Source organism: Tursiops truncatus, chromosome 16 (genome assembly GCF_011762595.2).
Source record: "Tursiops truncatus isolate mTurTru1 chromosome 16, mTurTru1.mat.Y, whole genome shotgun sequence".
In the NCBI taxonomy this organism is placed as follows: domain Eukaryota; kingdom Metazoa; phylum Chordata; class Mammalia; order Artiodactyla; family Delphinidae; genus Tursiops; species Tursiops truncatus.
The window spans coordinates 7,161,745-7,181,741 of NC_047049.1; the positions used below are offsets into that span (position 1 = coordinate 7,161,745).

General features: G+C 43.4%; 1 protein-coding gene across 2 annotated transcripts in view; it reads right to left on the minus strand.

Annotated features, from left to right (window-relative positions):
• The window catches only part of ZRANB1 (zinc finger RANBP2-type containing 1), a 68,726-nt gene extending 65,281 nt beyond the window's left edge, over positions 1–3,445 (minus strand). For both annotated transcript variants that reach the window (XM_019940214.3, XM_019940213.3), the window contains exon 1: positions 3,026–3,445. The gene's annotated coding sequence lies outside the window, so the exon portion shown is untranslated. The remainder of the gene's footprint in view (positions 1–3,025) is intronic.
• Positions 3,446–19,997: the final 16,552 nt, after the last annotated feature.

The window sequence follows — 19,997 nt, forward strand, 5'->3', positions numbered from 1 at the left end:
CAGATCTGTAGTACTTATACCATTATCAAAATGTTGAGCATCCTCTACAGAAAGAGAACCATGCTGATAATAGATATAAACATACTGGCCAAAAAAAAACTTTTTAGAGACAGCCATGGTTTCAAATATTTTGTCTCATTAAGTCATCAAAGCCCGGGCTTCCCTGGTGGCGCAGTGGTTAAGAATCCGCCTGCCAATGCAGGGGACACGGGTTCGAGCCCTGGTCCGGGAAGATCCCACATGCCACGGAGCAACTAAGCCTGTGTGCCACAACTACTGAGCCTGCGCTCTAGAGCCCGCGAGCCGCAACTACTAAGCCCGCGTGCCACAACTACTGAAGCCCACACGCCTATAGCCCGTGCTCCGCAACAAGAGAAGCCACCACAGTGAGAAGCCCACGCACCGCAACAAAGAGTAGCCCCTGCTCGCCACAACTAGAAAGCCTGGGCGCAGCAACGAAGACCCAACACAGCCAAAAATAAATAAATTTTTTTTTAAAAACCCATCAAAGTCCAACTTTGAAATCAGCAACTCCAATACTCAGAGGAGTACAAACTTCATATTCTAGAACAACTCTATAACCAAAATACTTTGTCAACGTATTCATATTTTCAGTGCTTAATATATGGTCTCCACAGATACATGGTTTAGGATTCATACCCACTCCTCAAAGGTCTTAAAAATCTAACTGGGAAGCCGAATAAAGACATAAAAAGATAAACTGAAATCCAGGCTAGCATATGCTAAGAAAAAAAAAAGAAGAAGAAGAAGAAAACAGTCCCACACAGGAGAGGTATGAATAGATCCCTTGGGGTTGAACTAGTCAAAAAGGCTTCTCAAGAGACTGGGCCCAGAGTAAAGGGAGTATCCGTGAATACAAGCAGAAAAGAGTTTCAAACAGAAAGAAAGGCACAAAGAAAGGCCAAGAGGAGGGACTTCACAGGAACAACAAACAAGTTAGTTTGGCTGGAACTAAAGATTCACAAAGGGAAGAAATGAGTTAAGACTGAAGAATGGATCAGGGCCAGATTACAGAGAAACCTGAAAACCACACCAAGGAGCTTAAACCTTACTTTGCATGTAACAAGGAGAGTTCCGGAACTTTTTATGTTGTGATGTGAGAAGGTGAGTGTTAAAATGTGCAAGATATTATTTACCCAAGGCATTAGCGGAGCACAAATAGTCCAGGTGAAACACATCACTGGGAGAAAACGTATTCAAAGCCCAGGTGCAAAAGCTTATTATTGGGGAAGGAGGGAAGTGAGCAGCAATGCTCAAATAATAACGCTGAACCAAGTTAAATAAAAAGCTACAGTGGTCTACTTTTGCAGCTCCCATTTATTTAAAGCCTCCATCTACTATAAAAGCGATACAAGTATAAAGCACATTGAAGAGCTCTCACTATATCAGTTACACACAGGAGGCAATTTACCTCAAATATCCTACATCTGGATCATGAGTTCCAAAACTATGCTAATCCTCTGACTTTAAATGCAATATGCCAAACCCTTATCAGCACACAGAGCTGGATCAAGGCCATAAGCTACCATGAATGAGTTCATCATACTAACCCAAGCACATTTCAAGAGTAAATAAATGGGTGTCTCAATGTTCTGAAGCATTAACAAAAGGTGTTGAAACATCAACAGAAATAAAAATCCCTCATGACATTCAAATAATATCCTCCCCAAAGATTAAAATGTGCCATTACTGTCCTCTCAGTCCCCGACAGCCTATAAAAACAATGTTATGAAACTTTAGTATAAGAAGGTGACTGCATATCATAAGATCCAGAAATCAAGGGGGAATCAGGATTCTAGATTTCTTTACAACTGCCTCACTTAATTAATAATATTAATAACCAGGAGGAGAGATCCAGCTTAATTTTTCACAAACCTAGTTTAATGACTTTCCTAAGACCCCTGGCACAAGCCAAGATCAATATTCCTTATGGTTTCCCCTGGCTTATGGTTTGAATACTGAGTCATCCACGTTTGATAAAAACATGGGTACCCTTGAGGTCGCACAAGTGATAAAGAAGTCAACTAAAAAGAGACTTTAGAAAAAACACTCATTATATAACGTTTCCATGAGGTAAAGATTTCTCTTCAACTGTACATTAAATTTATTGACAACAACATAACAGCTCATACGGTGAGCAAACAGACCAAAATATTGGATAGAGAGGACGGCGTTTAACCTCATAGCCTACGGAGTTATGGAATCAATTGACTGAAATACCAAATTCTCAGCCAGAGTTTCAAAACACCAGTGTTATCTCGAAGATAATGGGCCGGTTCAAACTTCCAGGCTGAACCTAAACTGCTGGTCCCTTGTGCTTAACGCAAGTATTCATTACAGTCCTTTTGTCTGTGAAACGACCCACACCAAACCACAGCGGAGAAAATAATAGAGAGTTGCACGGAACCATCGTTATCGCGAGCGAGAGAGCTAGACGATCTTGCCACGAGTTCCAGCTCCTCCTCCCCAGCCCACCTCCGTCGCCCCCCATCTTTCTAGGACAGAAAAGGCAACAACGGAAGGCCACCGCGGGAGGCGAAGAGGAAGCGGCCAAGGGACCGAAGTTTGGGGCCCAGTACCAACTTGTGGCGATGGACCCAAGTATTTAGGGCCTACCGCAGAGCGCGAGAGAAACCCCACTCCCCAGCCCGGAGGTGGCAGGAAAAGAAGTCGGGGGGAAGGGGGGTCATCTGGCGGAAGAGAGGTGGCAAGGCAGGCGGCGCGTCCAGCCGCGGCTGATCCATGGTCGGTAAACAAGCCGAGCGGACCCACCCTCCCACAGCCCCGGGCCTGTCCCCGCATCGGGAAAGCCCAAGATGGAAGCGCGGAGGAGCCAGACCTTACCGCCTCCCCTCTCCTCGCCTGCGACGCCTACCCGGGGGTCGCTGGCGGACGGCCCGGGAGACCCAGCGGCCTGGGCGCCATCAGGGAGCGAGGGGCCCGGGCAGGCCGCGGCGGAGCCGCGAGGGGCCTGCAGCGGGGCGCCCTCCCGGGGCCCGGTTACCTGGCGGCGGCGGTGGCTCTTCCTCCAGCTCCTGCTCCTCCTCCCCGTCCGACGCTCGGCGCCCGGCGGCCGCGGCGGCGGCAGCGACTCCCCGAGCAGCCCGCGGCGACGAGCCGAGCCCGGCCCCTCTCCGCCTCCCTCCGCGCCGCCGCCCGCCCCGCTGCTGCCGCCTCCGCCCTCTCCCCTCAGTCAGGACATGGTCACCGCGGGCCCGCGCGCGACTCCCGCTGCCGGAGGCGGGGGCAGAGGGGCGGAGAGCAGGCACGGAGGCGGGGGGACACAGGGGGGGAGGGGGAGAGAGGAGGGGGGGTGGCCTCGGGAGCAGCGGGCTCCTAATGGCGGCGGTGAGGGGCCCCGGAGCCAAAAAAACCCCACGGCAAGCAGCACAACGTCAAGGCCAGACCCCGCCGCTCGTCGCCGTGTTATTGGCCCCGAGGCCGCCAGCGGCGCAGCCAATGGTCGGCCGCCTCTTTCCGGGCGCAGAAGGCGGGCCGCGGAAGGGGGACGTCACGCCGGCGCCGGGCCCCGATTGTGAGGCGGCGGCGCGCGCCGGCCCCCGGGTCCCGCCCCCTGTGCGGCGGCCGGTTGGCTGGGGCTGCGGGACTTCGGCGACGTGCGGGGCACGCCGGGAGGCGACGGCGCGGCGTGCGCGGGGCACGGGGACGCAGCCGGGGCGGCCGAGAGGACGTTTTTGTGGCTGCCCAGCTCCTAGTGAACGGTCTCGGTTGCTCTTACAGCCGACTTCTAAGTCAACTCCCAAGTCTCACCAAGTGAACTACTTAGTGACAGATTCTGCATCACTTTTTCTTATACAGCTTCAAGCTCTTGATAAGACACCAGGGACGATAAATGTTTAGGTTGAGACAATTGCATTTTCATATCTTTTTTTTTACAATGTCTTTTTTTATTCCTGTCTTCGAGGCAGCTATCCATTTATATTTGTGAATGTGTAAATTTATAATGTATGTATTACCTAAGTACATGCATATATTCATGATGAAAAGCCATAGAGTTGTATGCCAATTATATCTCAATAAAATTAATTTTTTAAAAAGCCATGGATACTTTGCTTTTCGCGCTCTTTTACTACTTCCTAGCTCTAGTATTGGGTAAACCTAATTTTCTAATGGTTTGCTTTTACTGTAAACTGTAAATGTAAGGGAGAGATTAAATTATAGCCATGGGGGGGAAAAACTGCCGGGAGAATTACATGAGCCAAAGTTCCAAAGAGAATATGTTATATGGTGATGTTTCATATATTTCTTTTTTTAATGTAAATATAGCCAAGTAGTCTAAATCATTTACCCAATTACCAAAACCCCATGAGTATGTCATATTTTTCAGGCTGGGGAGCTTTGCTTTTCTCAATGAGACTTTGCCTTGCATTTTTCATACTGCAAATTTTATTTCAAGAATTCGAATGACCGTAAAAACACAGAGAGTCTTTAAAAGTTGTAAACTTCTTAGCACTGTCAAAAAGCACTGAGGCGTCTGAAGTTTCGGACGCCTCAGCTTCAACAGAAAGAATGTATTATTCAGAGTTTAACTCGATTTTTAAAACTCGGATGGTGACTTCATTTAGTAAAACTATGCCTGGTATTCTCATAGCTTCACTATGGCCACTGAAGAGAAATACCTGATATAGCTTCCTCTCATCAACAACCTCTTTCCTAATCAGTGGTATATTTTACACTTGCAGCCATTCCTGTGATGTCGAGAGTTTTAATAACCACCACCTTCCCGGAGCAACATTATTTGCTCAAGAACTCATCAACAGAGTTTAAACTGCAACAGTCATTTACCTACAAAACTTAACACACATTCTCAAACATATAATTAACACAATTGTAGATAAAATTAAACCACGTTATTATGTAAGAACAAATGGTTCCACCAACATTTCACTTTGAAAATATTTTAAGAGCCTCTGAGAACCTCCAGCTTGCCCTTCCTGAAGCTCACCAGCAAGTTACCAAGAACCACAGAATCAGGTGTTTTTGTTTAGTTTGAGTTGTAATTCATTTTGTTAAGGAAAAGAGATATTGTTTAAGTAAGCTTGTTAACTCTTCATGAAGTTTAGCAAACTTAAAATCCATGTGTCAAGGAATAACAAGCACAGAGGTGAGTAAGACACATTCTGTGTTTGTGGGAACTAGAGCATAGGAAAGCAGACGAGACAAAAATAACCATAATGACAATAGGAGGTGGAATGTGCTGAGTAAATTCAAACGAAAACCATCTTGTAATTGAGAGGAAGAGCAAATCCAAAAGTGACTCTATGGTAAAACTGAAAAGGCACTTGTTACCAAGCCAGTGGTTCTCAGCCCTGGCTACACATGAGGAGCTTTTCAAAATATACCTATCTGGGCCCTACCCAGACCTACCGAAACCATCCCCAGGAGGAGAGTTTGCATTGGCTAGGTTTTAAACACACTCCCCAGGTGATTGTAATGTGCAGCCAGATATTGACATTGTCCCAGGCCCGCAGTTTGCAGATGTGTGAACTAATGCCTAGAGATTTTAAGTGACTTACCAACAGTTTGCAGGTGTGGAAACTAATGCCTAGAGATTTTAAGTGACTTACCAAAAGCCAGACATCTAGGTCTAAAATTAGAACACAAAGCTCTTGATTCCCCAGTCAAATCTCCTTCTCAATGCACCACATTTGAGTAAAAAGGATGTCAGCAAATGCAGCAGACAGCACTGTCACAAAGAAGGATCTAATTCGTGCTGTTTGGCACAGAGAATAAATTATTCTCCTTACATATATTTCTGAGAAATATTTCATTTGGGAAAAAAGTATCCACTGTTGCAAAAAAAATGTTCTTTTTCTTACAACCCTTTTACTAAAGTGTAGGGACATTATAGTTTTGTTGACAACTAGTTTGTTTGGAGTTTTATTTCAGGTGTTTTTCAAACTACCTAGAGAAGATAAAATCCCATTTTACTTTTCCTGCCTTGCTGTGAAGGTCTTGAACGCCAAACTGTGGCTCTGTACTTAATTCCTTCACTAGTAGAAAGCCATGGAATGGTTCTGAGCAGGAAAGAGCCAGTACTTATACCTTAACCTGGAATACCTGTGGGACAAACCAGGGTAGAACTAGAATCAGGGAAAGAGAAACCAATTAAGAGTCAAGAACCCAAAACCAAAGTAGCTGTGGGAATGGAAAGGAGGGGTCAGAAGTGAAATAGGGTGACCATAGAACTTCAGGGTTTTCCGGTGTCTGAATCTGGGGCAGATGAAAGAATTGAAAGTCAGAATCAAAGCACAGGAGAGGAACTAAATAAGAGGCGATGTTGACCGCTGGACGAGGTATGTTGAGATGCTGGGCTCAGGAGGAGATGTGCAGTAAGCAGGGGGAAATGCTAAAAATTTGATAGGCTGGACCTGGAGATAAACATCAGAGAGTTATCTAATGTAGAAGTTGCCACTGAAGCCACAGGAGTGGGATAGAAAAAGAGAAACTCCCAAAGGAAGAGAAAAAGATGGGTCAGAAAGCCAGGAGATGAAAAGGTGTTCTGGAAGCCCAGGGGGTGGTAAGCCTCAAGAATATGGTAACAAACAGTGTCAGATTCCACAGACTTAGGAATTAGAACAGAGAAAAGGTCGCTGGATTTGACAAACAAGAGTCTTAGTGACCTTCCAGAGAACAGGTCTCAGTAGGATGGTGGAGACAGAAGCCAGATTCCGAAAGCTGAAGGCATGTGTGGGCTTTGAAGCAGTGATTACAGACCAGTCCAAGGCGTTTGGCAAGGAAGGGAAGGCAGGAGATATAAGAATAGACACAGGGAGTAATAACACGAATGAGGAAAAGGTTTTGTTTTCTTTTACACACTTTTTAAAATGAGCATATCTGAGCACTTTTATAAACAGAGGAGAGAGGATGGAGAGGGGAAAAAATAAAGGATTGAAATCCAGGAGGCAGGTAATCCAGAGCGGACTGATGCGTCTTAGCTCGCTAAGGGAATGGGGAGGGGGCGCTTTCTCTCCCAGAAACAGGAGAAAAGGAAGATGTGAAAAATAGAGTTGCAGAAAAATTCTGATGGGAGAACAGGTGATGGAGTGGACTTCATACCCTTTCTCCTCCTGGGGGAGTCAAGTGCGGGTCACCTGCTAAGGGCTGGGCTGGGAGCTGGAGGATAACAGAGGGACTTTGGGACAAAGGTTGTGGGGAAGCAAACCAAGAAGAGTGAAGAAAGAAAAGCAAAAGGAGTCACTTTTCCCAACATGGTTCAGCAGCCCAGAGTCAGGCCTGGAACAGGGGGGCCAGATGGCAGAGGCAACCTAGAGGCGGACATTTCCAAATCAGGGAAGTTAAAGGCACTTAGCTGAAGGAGATGACGACAGGTCCAGCTTTCCCAGGGACTGCTGGGGGAATCTGTGCTTTTATGAAGCAAGTTGTACAAAATTGGTGAGCTTCCCTCAAAAGAAAGGCTAGAAACTTCACTTGTTATGAGAACAAATTCTCAGCTGTATTGCAGAAAATGTCAGTTCTATAAACTACAAAATATCTTCCACTTACTGTACATGATTATACATGATTCCTCCGTGGAAAAATCTCTTTGCAGCAGAAAACGCAATATGATAATGTTGCAGGCTTCCCTGGTGGTACAGTGGTTAAGAATCCACCTGCCAATGCAGGGGACACAGGTTCGAGGCCTGGTCCGGGAAGATCCCACATGCCACGGAGCAACTAAGCCCATGCGCCACAACTACTGAGCCCACATGCCTAGAGCCTGTGATCCGCAACAAGAGAAGCCACCGCACTGCAATGAAGAGTAGCCCCCGCTCGCTGCAACTAGAGAAAGCCCGCACACAGCAATGAAGACCCATCACAGCCAAAAAAAAAAAAAAAAAATGATAATGTTGCCTGATCCATTCTTGTGCATAAATGCCACTGTTTTGTGGAATATAGGATCCTCCTGTGACCCCCACTGAGGCCAACCCAACCGCAAACCTGCCTGGGACAAAATCTCACGGAAGGGCAAAGTATGGGTGTTAAGGCATCAGACAGAATACAGCTTGCTTGACTTACCCAAGTCCTGGTCTGTTCTAGGACAGTCTTGCCTGGATGGGTAAGAATTTATGCTCATAGTAACAAGATCATATAGATTAAGACATTGTCACAAAACTTCAACAAGATATCCCCATAAAGTAGACTTGCTGAGTTATGAGAGAATTGTTGAAATTCTACTGAGTCTTTTTAAGAAGTTTGGAGACAACAACTATCTGAAATAACCTCATCTGTGTTATTCTCTGGACCCAGACAAGTTTGTAAGAGGCAACAATATGAGGTGGAAACGACGCGGACTTTGGAGTCAAACAGACCTGAGTTTAAATTCTGCTCTGCCGCATAGCTATCCTCTGAGTCCCAGTTTCCTCGTCTGAGAAAGGTAATATTTCCCTGGCAGTTAACTGAAGATTCACTGAGATAAGAGGTGACGAGCCCTGGCAATAATCCTAAGTTGGTTTCCTTGCTTTGCGTTTCACTTAATTCAGATGTTTGTTGAGGAATTATTCTATGTCAGACACTGTGCTAAGTGCTGGCTGTGCAGGGACAAAAACAAAAGCCTGTCTCTGCATCAGGGGGCTTGCAGTCTAGTGGGGGACAGTACTTAATCTGGGGTCTCCATACCCTCTAGGGGTCTGTGAACTTAGATAGGAAAAACTACGTCTTTATTTCCACTAACTTTTAACTGAAATGTAGCATTTACATCAATTATCAACACAGTCAACAAACCACAGAAATATGAACAGACCTGGTGGCTTTGGCACCCACAGAAATCACAGATTTATTAGAACACATTACAGTTGTAGCTATCTCAAAATATGGCTTATCTTCATCATGACTACAAAATCATTGTGGCCATTAGACCTGCCACTAAGTTGTTATATCATGTGTTATTTTGAAAGTACTTAAATGAATATTATAGATTTTTAAATATTTTGAGAACTATATTTCAATTTCATTGGTGTCCTTATAATCTCATTCATTTTATGCACTTAAAAAATTATTCCAAAGCGACCACAACACAGACACAAAGATTGAGACCCTAATCTAAGTAGTGGAAGGTTGGATTTTGTTCATTTCTCAGGACAAAAAGGCAAATTTCATGTAAGAAAATCAGATTACTAATGTTGCAATACAGAGCACAGGGTAGCAAGTGATGCAATTCCCTTGGAAAGTAGGAATGGGAAATAAGGGTGCGTTTTGCAGGTAAATATGATTAGCTGAGCAAGGAGAGAAGAAAAAAAGAGGCAGGAGGTAGTGGGAAAGATGGGTGACTCAGTGAGAGATAAAATGTCTCAACTAGGAAACCCTGAAAAAGTGAAAAGTAGGGCTGATACCCAGTCAACCCCAAATATTCTTTAAACCTAACCCCATGTGAACAACCTCAAAAGGGATATTTACTCCATTTATTGTTTTTAATAAATACACCTCTTCCCATTTCAGTGCTGACAAGGTGACACCTCCACTACTACCCCCAACACACGCACATACACCCACACACACATACACAAACTCTCACACACAGGAAAAAAAACATTCTGACCTAGTTTCTAATACTTTACTACATGTCTTATTATATAATGCTCATGGAATTGAAAATATTCTGCCTTTTTGCCAAACACTAAAATGATAAATAACCCACAAAGTTAGGAAGGCCACAATACTTTTCATTCCTTTCCTTCCAGTCATTTCAGAGACACATAGTCTAAAAATATTTCAAAATATTTGAAAGTATTCATGTCATTCAGGCATTTCTCAAGTTAATTAGAGTGATTCATGCAAATGATTTCATTTGCTTCAAAAACAATATGTAAATTCTAACTGTGGACCAAAGACAGTAATCTGTGTGGTAGCTTCAAACCTGGGATAAAACCATTAAGTTCACAATATTTTGTTACCTTCAATGTGGAAGATTTATAGTAGCTATAAATTTATTTTTTTAATTTTTATTTTATTTTTATTTATTTATTTTTGGCTGCATAGGGTCTTCGTTGTTGCGCACAGGCTTTCTCTAGTTGCTTCGAGCAGGGGCTACTCTATGTCGCAGTGCGCGGGCTTCTCATTGTGGTGGCTTCTCTTGTTGCAGAGCACGGGCTCTAGGCGCATGGGCTCAGTAGTTGTGGTGCACGGGCTTAGTTGCTCCGCGGCATGTGAGATCTTCCCGGACCAGGAATCAAACCCGTGTCCCCTGTATTGGCAGGCAGATTCTTAATCACTGCACCACCAGGGAAGTCCCAAGCTATAAATTTAAAACATGCAAACTAAATGTTAAGAGAGGGCTGACCAGACAGAAATGTAGTTTTATGACCAATACAAAATTATTCAGTTGTTCCACACAAGGAGTAAAGCATGAATTGTGTAACTAATGAACTCATTAGCTGCCAGGATTCATACATTACCTGGAGTTTTAACAGCTTTAGCAATGAACACAAGGTACCACCTCTGTATTTTAGATATCCTGACTGTGTGATTCACTAGGGTATCCTGAGCACTTAGAATGTCCCTTGACACATACAGGTGCTCAAGAAATATTTATTGAATGAATTAATTAACTTAGCTTTCTTGATTTTATACTTCAGGATCTTTTCAACCATCATTATTCTAGTTCAATAACCTAATGCATTTAAATTTTGTTCAAGAACTAAGAATAGTTTGATACTTCCTTTTGATTCTTTTTCTTTTGGTTTGTAATTTATATATATCTTGTGAAGAATTTTAAATGTCAACTGTTATAAATGAATGCTGATGAAAATCATATCTAACACATTAACTTTTGCATTTAGCAATCTTTAAAAAGAAAATAAGATGTATTTTATGAAATTTTTCCAAGGATTGATGGGCTTCAGAAGATCCATAGATGCCTTGAAATTGTAAAAGAAAATCCTCCGATGGCTTGTACTTTTCTGGAGAGAGGGTCTGTAGCTTTCGTCAAGTCTCTAAAGGCATTAATCACCCAAAAAGGTTAAAAACCACTGTTTTAGACTATATATTTTTAGACAACAACAATAATTGGTGTTTTTAGAATCTTTAAATTTTCAAAGCACTTTACTATCCTCTATCTCATTGTATTCTTATCAGTTTTGTCAGGTAGGTGTTACCTCCAATGATTGAAGGGAAAGCCAAGGAACAGAGAAGTTACAGGACTTTCTTTTTAGGAATCAGGACACAGGCTCTCAATGTCAATGTAACCCAGTGACCCTTTCCCCAGGTTTTTCCATCTATCTATCTGGGACCCAGAATACACACAACTTACAGATGTTTCTATAAAAAGATGTGTGGAATAAGCCTAAATATCAATGCCTTCTCTAATTTTATGATTTGTTTTTTCAAGAAGTGGTCTTTGCTAACAGAATTTATCAGAAGATCACAATTTACTGACCTCATCACACTCACAAAATAAGAGTCATCCATCCCAATTATGGGGAAAAAGAGAAATAGCGTAACTAACCAACTTGAAGCCAAACTCTTTCGGTGATGAACCTGAAAAAAGACTCTGCTCAAAATGGGTGAATTTCTCACCCCACCTTTTAGGACAGGTGATTAGCATCAGCTTCAGAGCACTTTGTTTCAGGAACTTTGCCTGAGTTCTCTTGAAGTGTTAGAGTCAGCACTCAGGAGGGTAATGGGGTAAGGAAGCAAGCAGGTAAGGGAATTAGCAGGCGTCCATGCTCCCTGCAGCACAGGTGGGTCCAGGAAAGAAGATACTGCCAAGATGAGGGCCCACTCGGTACCACATTCATCTGATCCTGGGCCACGGTGGTAACACCATCACTTGACAAGCCTCTGGGAGCTCTAGCAAGATGTCAGCAGCCCGGCTCGAGAACTGGTTGAATTGTACATATACCTTGCAAAACTGCATCCTTCCTCTTTTACGTTCTGTGAGAATGTAAACAATTTACAACTCTAGTAGTGAAAAACAAACAGCAGGGAGTGCTTAAATGGCCCACAGCCTTGCTGTAAATTCTATTCATGATGAAAACATTTCCAAAAACAAGTCTGAGGCCAAATAACCACTCTCGCCATAGAGGTTGTCATAGGAAGACTTGCATATCGGTGTCCCAGGCAGAAATACATAGCACACACAAATGGGAACATTGCAATTCTTTACACAGGCGTGGGCAGAAGAAAACCAACAAGGATGGCGAAACAGCCCTGAGCTGGCAATAACTGACAGCCAGTACCAAATCCTGGAGAGAGAGGAGTTGTTGTAGGGAGGGCCACCTGGCAGGAGCTAGAGGACAAGCCAGAGTAAACATCCTGAGCCCTCTGTCCTCCCTCCAGTCTCTGCCAGGACCTCCCACTGGCCAAACCAAGCTGGTGACCATAGGCTAGGCAGACACTGAAGCAGTCCCTATAGGTCAGTCTGCCCCAGGGGCACAGAGCAAGGGGATAACAGGTCTGGAGGGACAAATGGAGGTTCTCCAGCCAACAGAAATTCCAGTAGAACAAAAGTAAAAGAATGGATATTTCCAGAGCTTTACTTGGAGGCAACAACTATTGCCATTTTGAATCCCTTTGCCTAAGTAAAGACTACGCCACCCAAAGATAATGTATTTTGAGAAAATCTGAATTTTCCTTTGTCTACTACAACATGTTTTTATGCCAATAAAAAGGAATTATACTAATCCATTCTATAGCAAAACTCAGAAAAGATGGATGTCAGAGGTGGTACAGAAACATTCCAGTGAAATAATGGAGCATCATCAAGAAAAGTCTTCTTAAAGCGACAGGAAAAAAGTTTAAGTCCATAAACTGATAGGTTATCTCTTTCACAGTGTCTCTTTGGAATGAAGTGATTTATTACAAAAGGGAAGATTTGTTGGAGCCTAGATTGAATCTAATGCCAGTCATCCTCATACGTTAAACAATTAAACTATATTTCCCCAGCTGGGAGATATAATAGACTTTTCTTTTATGATTTTGTCAGATGGGATAGTTTTGAGTCTGCAAGATTTCCAGCACTGAAATCAGGATTAGAGACAAGGAATCTTTTATATTATTAAGTAGGAAAGAATTATGTTAAGAAGCCAGCTCTAACTCAATGATAAATACATTTCAATAAAGCAGAGAGATTCACAAATGACATGTAGCTTTGTGTTAACACAATATTCCTGAAAGCTTCTCTAATTATAAAGGAAACCCCCCCACACGAATGAAATATTAGCGGTCTAATCCCTGCGTCACCATGCACAAAGGAAAACTGACATCGTAGTGGCCCAGAGTCATTGGAACTGAAACATCACGTTTTTCTTGTGTGGCTGTGCTGGCAGACAATGTCTGTCACCATTAGAAGGAAAGAAAATGGATCTTCAAGAGGAAGGCGTATTCTTGCTTAAGGGCTCACAAAATAGACCTCCCTTATTTTTTTAAGCAAAAATACATTAGCTTTCCATCAGAAAGCCACTCATACTGTATAAGAAGCGCCTGAGCCGATACTGCATTTTGGCATTTGGTCAGCAAGAGGAAGATGTTTTCTTTGTTGGCAATCATTTTCAACAGAAAAAAAGAAAAAAACATAAGATGTCCACTTGGAAAGATTTTCTTTATAGTGCAGAACTTAAACTCATACCACGACAATCGACCCAGTACTATTCTTTTCTTTCTCAAAGGCAAGTTTTTAAAAATTATTTTGTCCTATAAAGCACAACAGTGAAATCTTCTTTCATTTGACTGCTTATCTGTGCAATTCCAAAGCAGGTGAAATGGTAGACTATTGAAGTACACATACAAAAATAATAAAGATGACAGAATCTAATTCCCCATTGGAGTTTTTCATCTGAATTTTAAAAAGTTAGGGTGAGAACACCCAAGAATGTAGCTTTTCAAGGCCCTAGGACTCAGGCATTGATTTATTTTCCTGAGAGTTATAGCCTTCATTAACTTAAAAAGAAAATGAAGCTGGTGAGTGTGGCAGAATTTGCTAGAAACTTTCCCCAACATCTATTCTCTTCAACCTCCCAAGCAACAAAATGTCAGTTTCTAACAAAACTGTTACCCAGCTCAATGTTTTTATTGATTTTCCAAGTCTCCATTATAGTTGGATGTGGCCATGTGACTAAGTTCCAGCCCATAATGTTATAATGTTATATACGGATAGAACATTTTATATATATAGATAGATAGATAGATAGATATAGATATAGATATAGATATATAAGTGTTGTGTTGTGAGGGATTTTATGGAAATTTTCCTTAAAAGGCAGGGAATGGGTCACTCTGCTCATCTATCTTCCTTCCTAGGGTACGGATGTGATGGCTGAATCTCCTATGGCCATCCTGAACCATGAGGTGATTTTGAGGACAGTAGGGCAGAAGGTTGGGAGCCTGAAGCCCTGATGATGGCCTGGAGCAATTACACAGGCCGTGCATGGACAGCCTTACCCCAGACATCTTGTACATGGGAAAGATACATCTGTCTTATTTCAGCCATTGTTATTTGGGGATTTTCTTTTTCAAATACCCTGTTAAAGTAACACTTCACTTCCTGACGTGGAGGAATTGCTTTTTCTTTCTCCTCATCCTGTGGCTTTACATTTTTATTACTTAACACTCTGCTTTTGTGAGAAGAAACCCTGCTGAGCAACCAAAAGAATGAGGGGGAAAATATCATTGCAGGATGATGCTAATCCTCATCGTCAGGAGATGCCAAAGATAACTTGCCCAAGTCTCTAAAAATATGACAGTCAATGAAGTATCTGCTTCAAAGAAAACTGAGTTCCTGAAGATTACAGGGAAAAAAAGGGTTTCTAACCAGCATATTTCTTTTTAATTTATTTATTTATTTTCGGCTGCATTGGGTCTTCGTTGCTGCACATGGGCTTTCTCTAATTGTGGCGGGCGGGGGCTACTCTTCGTTAAGGTGTGCGAGTTTCTCATTGCGGTGGCTTCTCTTGCTGCGGAGCACAGGCTCTAGGTGTGCAGGCTTCAGTAGTTGTGGCTCGCAGGCTCAGTAGTTGTGGCTCACGGGCTCTAGAGCGCAGGCTCAGTAGTTGTGGGGCACGGGCTTACTTGCTCCGCGGCATGTGGGATCTTCCCAGGCCAGGACTCGAACCCGTGTCCCCTACATTGGCAGGTGGATTCTTAACCACTGCACCACCAAGGAAGTCCCAGCATATTTTTAATATGACATTTCCAATGTTTAAAACGACTTTTACTAAAATTGAATGTTATGCAAGCAAATTCTGACTAAAAAGGTGGTGTTGCAAAACACTTACAAATCCTTAGGACCCTGATTGGTCCTGAGGTAGTATTTATAAGGAAGAGAACACAGAGTGAAGGACAAGTGTATTACCTAGTCTCTCTCTCCCTCACCTCAGGTGAGGTAACCTGCTCACTTTCCCAAACCCCAGCATCTAAAATTCTAACTCTAATTCATCCATCCTCTGTCTGTGCCACCCCTACTGACACTTTGTTTCCCTCTTCAATCTCTCTTCTTACCACCTACCACTAACATTCCATACTTTTTTTTTTTTTTTTTTGGTACGCAGGCCTCTCACTGTTGTGGCCTCTCCCGTTGCGGAGCACAGGCTCCGGACGCGCAGGCTCAGTGGCCATGGCTCACGGGCCCAGCCGCTCCGCGGCATGTGGGATCTTCCCGGACCGGGGCACGAACCCGCGTCCCCTGCATCGGCAGGCAGACTCTCAACCACTGCGCCACCAGGGAAGCCCATATTTTTTTAATTTATGCCTCTTATTAGTTGCCTATGTCCTGTGCCAGATGGTAAGCTCCATGAGGGCAGGGAGCTTTTTTTGTGTTTGTAACCCTTATATGTAGCAGAGTGCCCGGCCCATAGCATTTGCTCAATAAATATACAGTGTACTATAAAAAAGAGGACTATGAAAACAAACCTGCTCTCTAACTGGATTGTAAGTGGATTGTAATCCCCATGGTGGGTAGAACATCTAGGTTCATACAGCTCCAGCCCAGGGAGGCTTCAGCTGCAAAGGGACTTGGTGGCCTGGGTGCTGCCTGGCCTCAGGGTGAGCTTCAGAGCGTGCAGCCGAGGCATCACCAGGGGCCACACACTCAGGAGGTCCCATACTTGGGGTCCAGCGCTCCACGGTTGCTTGCTCTCTTGAATTTATTTCTTAGTAATTTTATCTTTGAATTTCTGTTTTGTAAGTGAAGTTTGATGGGTCAATGGAGCATATGCACCAGGGCATCAGAGCCTGGGTTCACCCAGGCTGTCACCACCCACCACCTCCCTGCCCCCGCCCCAGAATGGGGGCTCAGCTGCCCACGCCGGTGCTGCGATGCAGTGACCACAGTTGCCCTTGCTCCGGGAGGCGTCCTGGGCACAGGCATCTGGGTGGGTCACGCACACCCATGTGCCAAGTCACCAGGCAAGATCCCAGGCGACACTGGGATACTGCATTCACCCCGCAAATATCCTCAGGTCCGAGAGAACATGGCATTAAATAGCAAATAAAGAACACCATGACAGATGGAGAAATCTCAGGTGAAGAAAGGAAAGGCTTTTTTTCTTGCTTTTGAACAAGGATCCCCATATTTTCATGTTACACTGGGTCCCACACCTGACACAGAAATGAAAGAGGCCAAGGAAGAAACTCTACCCCAGGACCTGTGTCCAAGCCTACCTCACCTTGCTGCAGGAGTGCCAGGTTCTCCTAGATGCCCTTGAGGCACTGCCCACCCCACCCCTGCCTATGTCCACCAAGGGATGCTGAGTACTGGAAACAGAGCCATTAAGCCCTTTCTGGTCCCAGTTTCAAGTCAAGGGACCCCTCCATCATCCATGCCTCAGGTTCACCTTGATGCTCTTTTGAACCAGGCCATGTGTAGATGTAAATGCTTGGAGGCAGTAGTGATCAGGTAACAACAAACTCTCTGGGGATGGGTGCCCTGCTGTGTAATGTTTGCTGATTGCCGTGGTGTACACATTCCCACCAGGGCCAATGCTGAGCTGCCAATATTTGGTAACCAGTTGGCAAAATTCTAGAAAATGGAACAGTTGGTTCTCATAGGCAAACGCAAGCAGGCTGCTGCGTATTACTGCTTGGAGGGAAGAAGAAAAAGAAATCTCTGTGATTTCATCTGTCATCTGGAAAAACAGGAAACATGCAATTCACAGGAAAAACCTGAAGAACCAGAAAATGTGGAAAATATGCTCAAAGTGATTAGGATAATGTAACTGAAAGCAAAGAGGAGATATATCACTTTAAAAAAATCAGATTGATAAAAATGTTAATTCTCAAATTTTGGTGAGACTGGGGGGAATGTCACTTTGTTCAGGCACTTGGCAGATCAATTTGATAGTGTTCAGTAAAACTGTAAGTGGATATAAGCCCAGCAGTTCCTCTTGTGGGTAGCTGAGGGCAGTTCCCACGTGTGTACAGGATGTTCCCTGCAGGATTATGATCATGAGCTCCAGGACCCATCCCCAGCTTCAACAATTACCAACTCATGGCCAGTCTTATTTCAATTTTATCCCTATCTGCTTCTCTAGTTCCCATATTACTTTGAAGTAAATCCCAGACATCATATCATTTCATCCATAAATATTTCTGTATCTCTGAAAGTTAAAAAACAAAACAAAGAAAAAGCCTGGAGTAGGCTTTTGTTGGGCATGGGGAGAGAAATCCCAGCAGGGTAACCAAGGAAGGGCAGATAAAAAGGCAAACGTACTTTTATGAGCCCTCTGGAGTCTGGTTAGTTTAAAAGTAATGTTTCAAGTGCGTTCCCCGAGGAAATTGTCCCTGTTCCCTACCAGAAACAGCAGGCTGAAGGGACAGCCTTCTGGTGCTTGGCAGATTTTGAGGTCAAATTGAATCTGTACTAGCTAATCAGCTTACTGGATAATAAACTAAGAACTGACATTGGCATCATACTTACAAAAATCTCCAGTGCAGGGGGTTGGTTCATATTACCCTAGTGGCTCCCTTGAATATTCACTTTATCGTCATTATTTTAAAATATGTGCCTGATTAGTTATACCCAGTAAATAAAAATATCAAATGTGTAAATAACCACATGAGAGATCTTTAAAATGACAGTGGCCTTGCTAAATTCACTCTCAGCTCTAAAATTTTGTCTCAGTGTATTATTTCAGAATGACAAAAAGTCATGCTAATAGCAATGATTTTTCCAGGTTGTTTACCAATGTTAATCAAAATAATTCCCCTTTCCAAGTTGCTGCTTTGGTCTGTGCTTTGTAGAAGGACCTTTAGAATTTTGTTTTAATCTGAAAATAAATCAGCCAGAGATTGAAAAGTAGAAAAGGAAAAATAGGAGAGACTTTTACATTTTAAGAGATGCTGTATCAAAATCTTAGTAAAATGCTCTGTACATAGTTTCAGTTAAGGGCTGGAATATGGTTTTATAATTCCTACACACTACAGGTACTTCCCCCAAATTGTTTCCTTACTCACTTTCACTCAGTAAGAATCATTACTCATTAGATTTGACTCATTAGATTTTAAGCAGTAAGCAACTGGCAGGGAGGGCAGAAGAAAGTTAGAAAGTGCAAAAGAACACTGTGATTGATTGGATTTTTTTTTTTTTTTCTGAATTCTGATTAGGACATTCTGAAAGCCCAGGGATCTGGTTAGTTTTTCAGTAACAGTAAGTCAGCACCTCGTGCTGGTACCAGATTGAACCTCCATCTAGTGCAACGGCAAGGCTGAAATGAAAGCCTGGGATGCAACATTGTTAGATGATAAAAATCAGCTACTCTGAGAGCAAGAAGGGCAGAACTGTGGCGTCCACATTGACCGAACGAGAGGCATTATCCTCATGGAACTGTCCCAATCATGCCTCCAGCCCTTAACATCGTAACTTTCCTCTTGATAATCTGTGATGCCCACCCCAGTCCTGTAAGTCCACAAACATTCTCTTTATTTTTAAATTTTTTATCTTTCGACCACACCACGCAGCTTGCAGGATCTTAGTTCTCCGACCAGGGAGAACTGGGTCCCCGCAGTGAAAGCTCGGAGTCCTAACGACTGGACTGCCAGGGAATTCCCAACATGCTCTTGATTGATTCATTTAGTTTACTTACAAAGACGTTGTTTCATTTCAAATTTTTAACATGACATTTAAAGCCAGGATAAAAATCATATACTTTATGGAAATAGATGTTTGTCATGTAGCCTGGTTCATCTCTTAGGAGTAGGGAATGGGACTGCTGTTGACCCTCCCTTCACGGTTTCTGCCTGGACAACAGGACAGTGTGATGGTCAAGAGCCTGGGCTCTGGATCACCTAACACCAGCTTATGATATGCAGCCAGACGTTGCATCAAGCAGCCTCTGTTTACTCGTCTGTAAAATGGAATAGTAAGGCACCTACCTTGTAGGGTTGTTGTGAAGACTACATGGGAGAATGCATGTCAGCCTTACCTTAGCAGCATGATGGAGAAGCTAAACACGAGAGGGGCTGTCCCTCAGAGAAGCTGCTTCAATTCCTCTTCAAGCCTAAACTCCACCTCCAACTCCTCTGCCCAAGGGCCAACCAGCCACTTTTCTCTAAGCTTCTTTTATAAAATAAGTGGGTAAGACAAGATCATATATAAATTCCCTTCCAGACATAAAATTCTATCAACTCCTTTTGAAATGATTGACTCACCAGTCCTTTGTTTTTAACAAAACAATATGCAAAATCCTATATCAGAGCCCCTCCTTCCTTACATGAAACCTACACATGGGAAACCCACTCCAAGGGCTCTAAAATGAGTTAACCCAGAAGGGGCTGCTGGATCTCTTGATGAAAAACAGGGTTTCTGTTAATGAAGGCAGGAGGAATCATCCTTTGTTTTATCCAGTGAAAAAGGATTTTTTTCAGGAAATTGCCATCGTGACCTGTGAAAATCCACTGTTGTCAAATGTGGGCGTGGAATGGACAGTTTTCCCAAGAGGCGTAAAGTGGGTAAACCCATGTATCCATCAGCTGTGACTTGTACCACATTTGACTGTTTGCAAAGCATTTTCACAACCATTATCTGA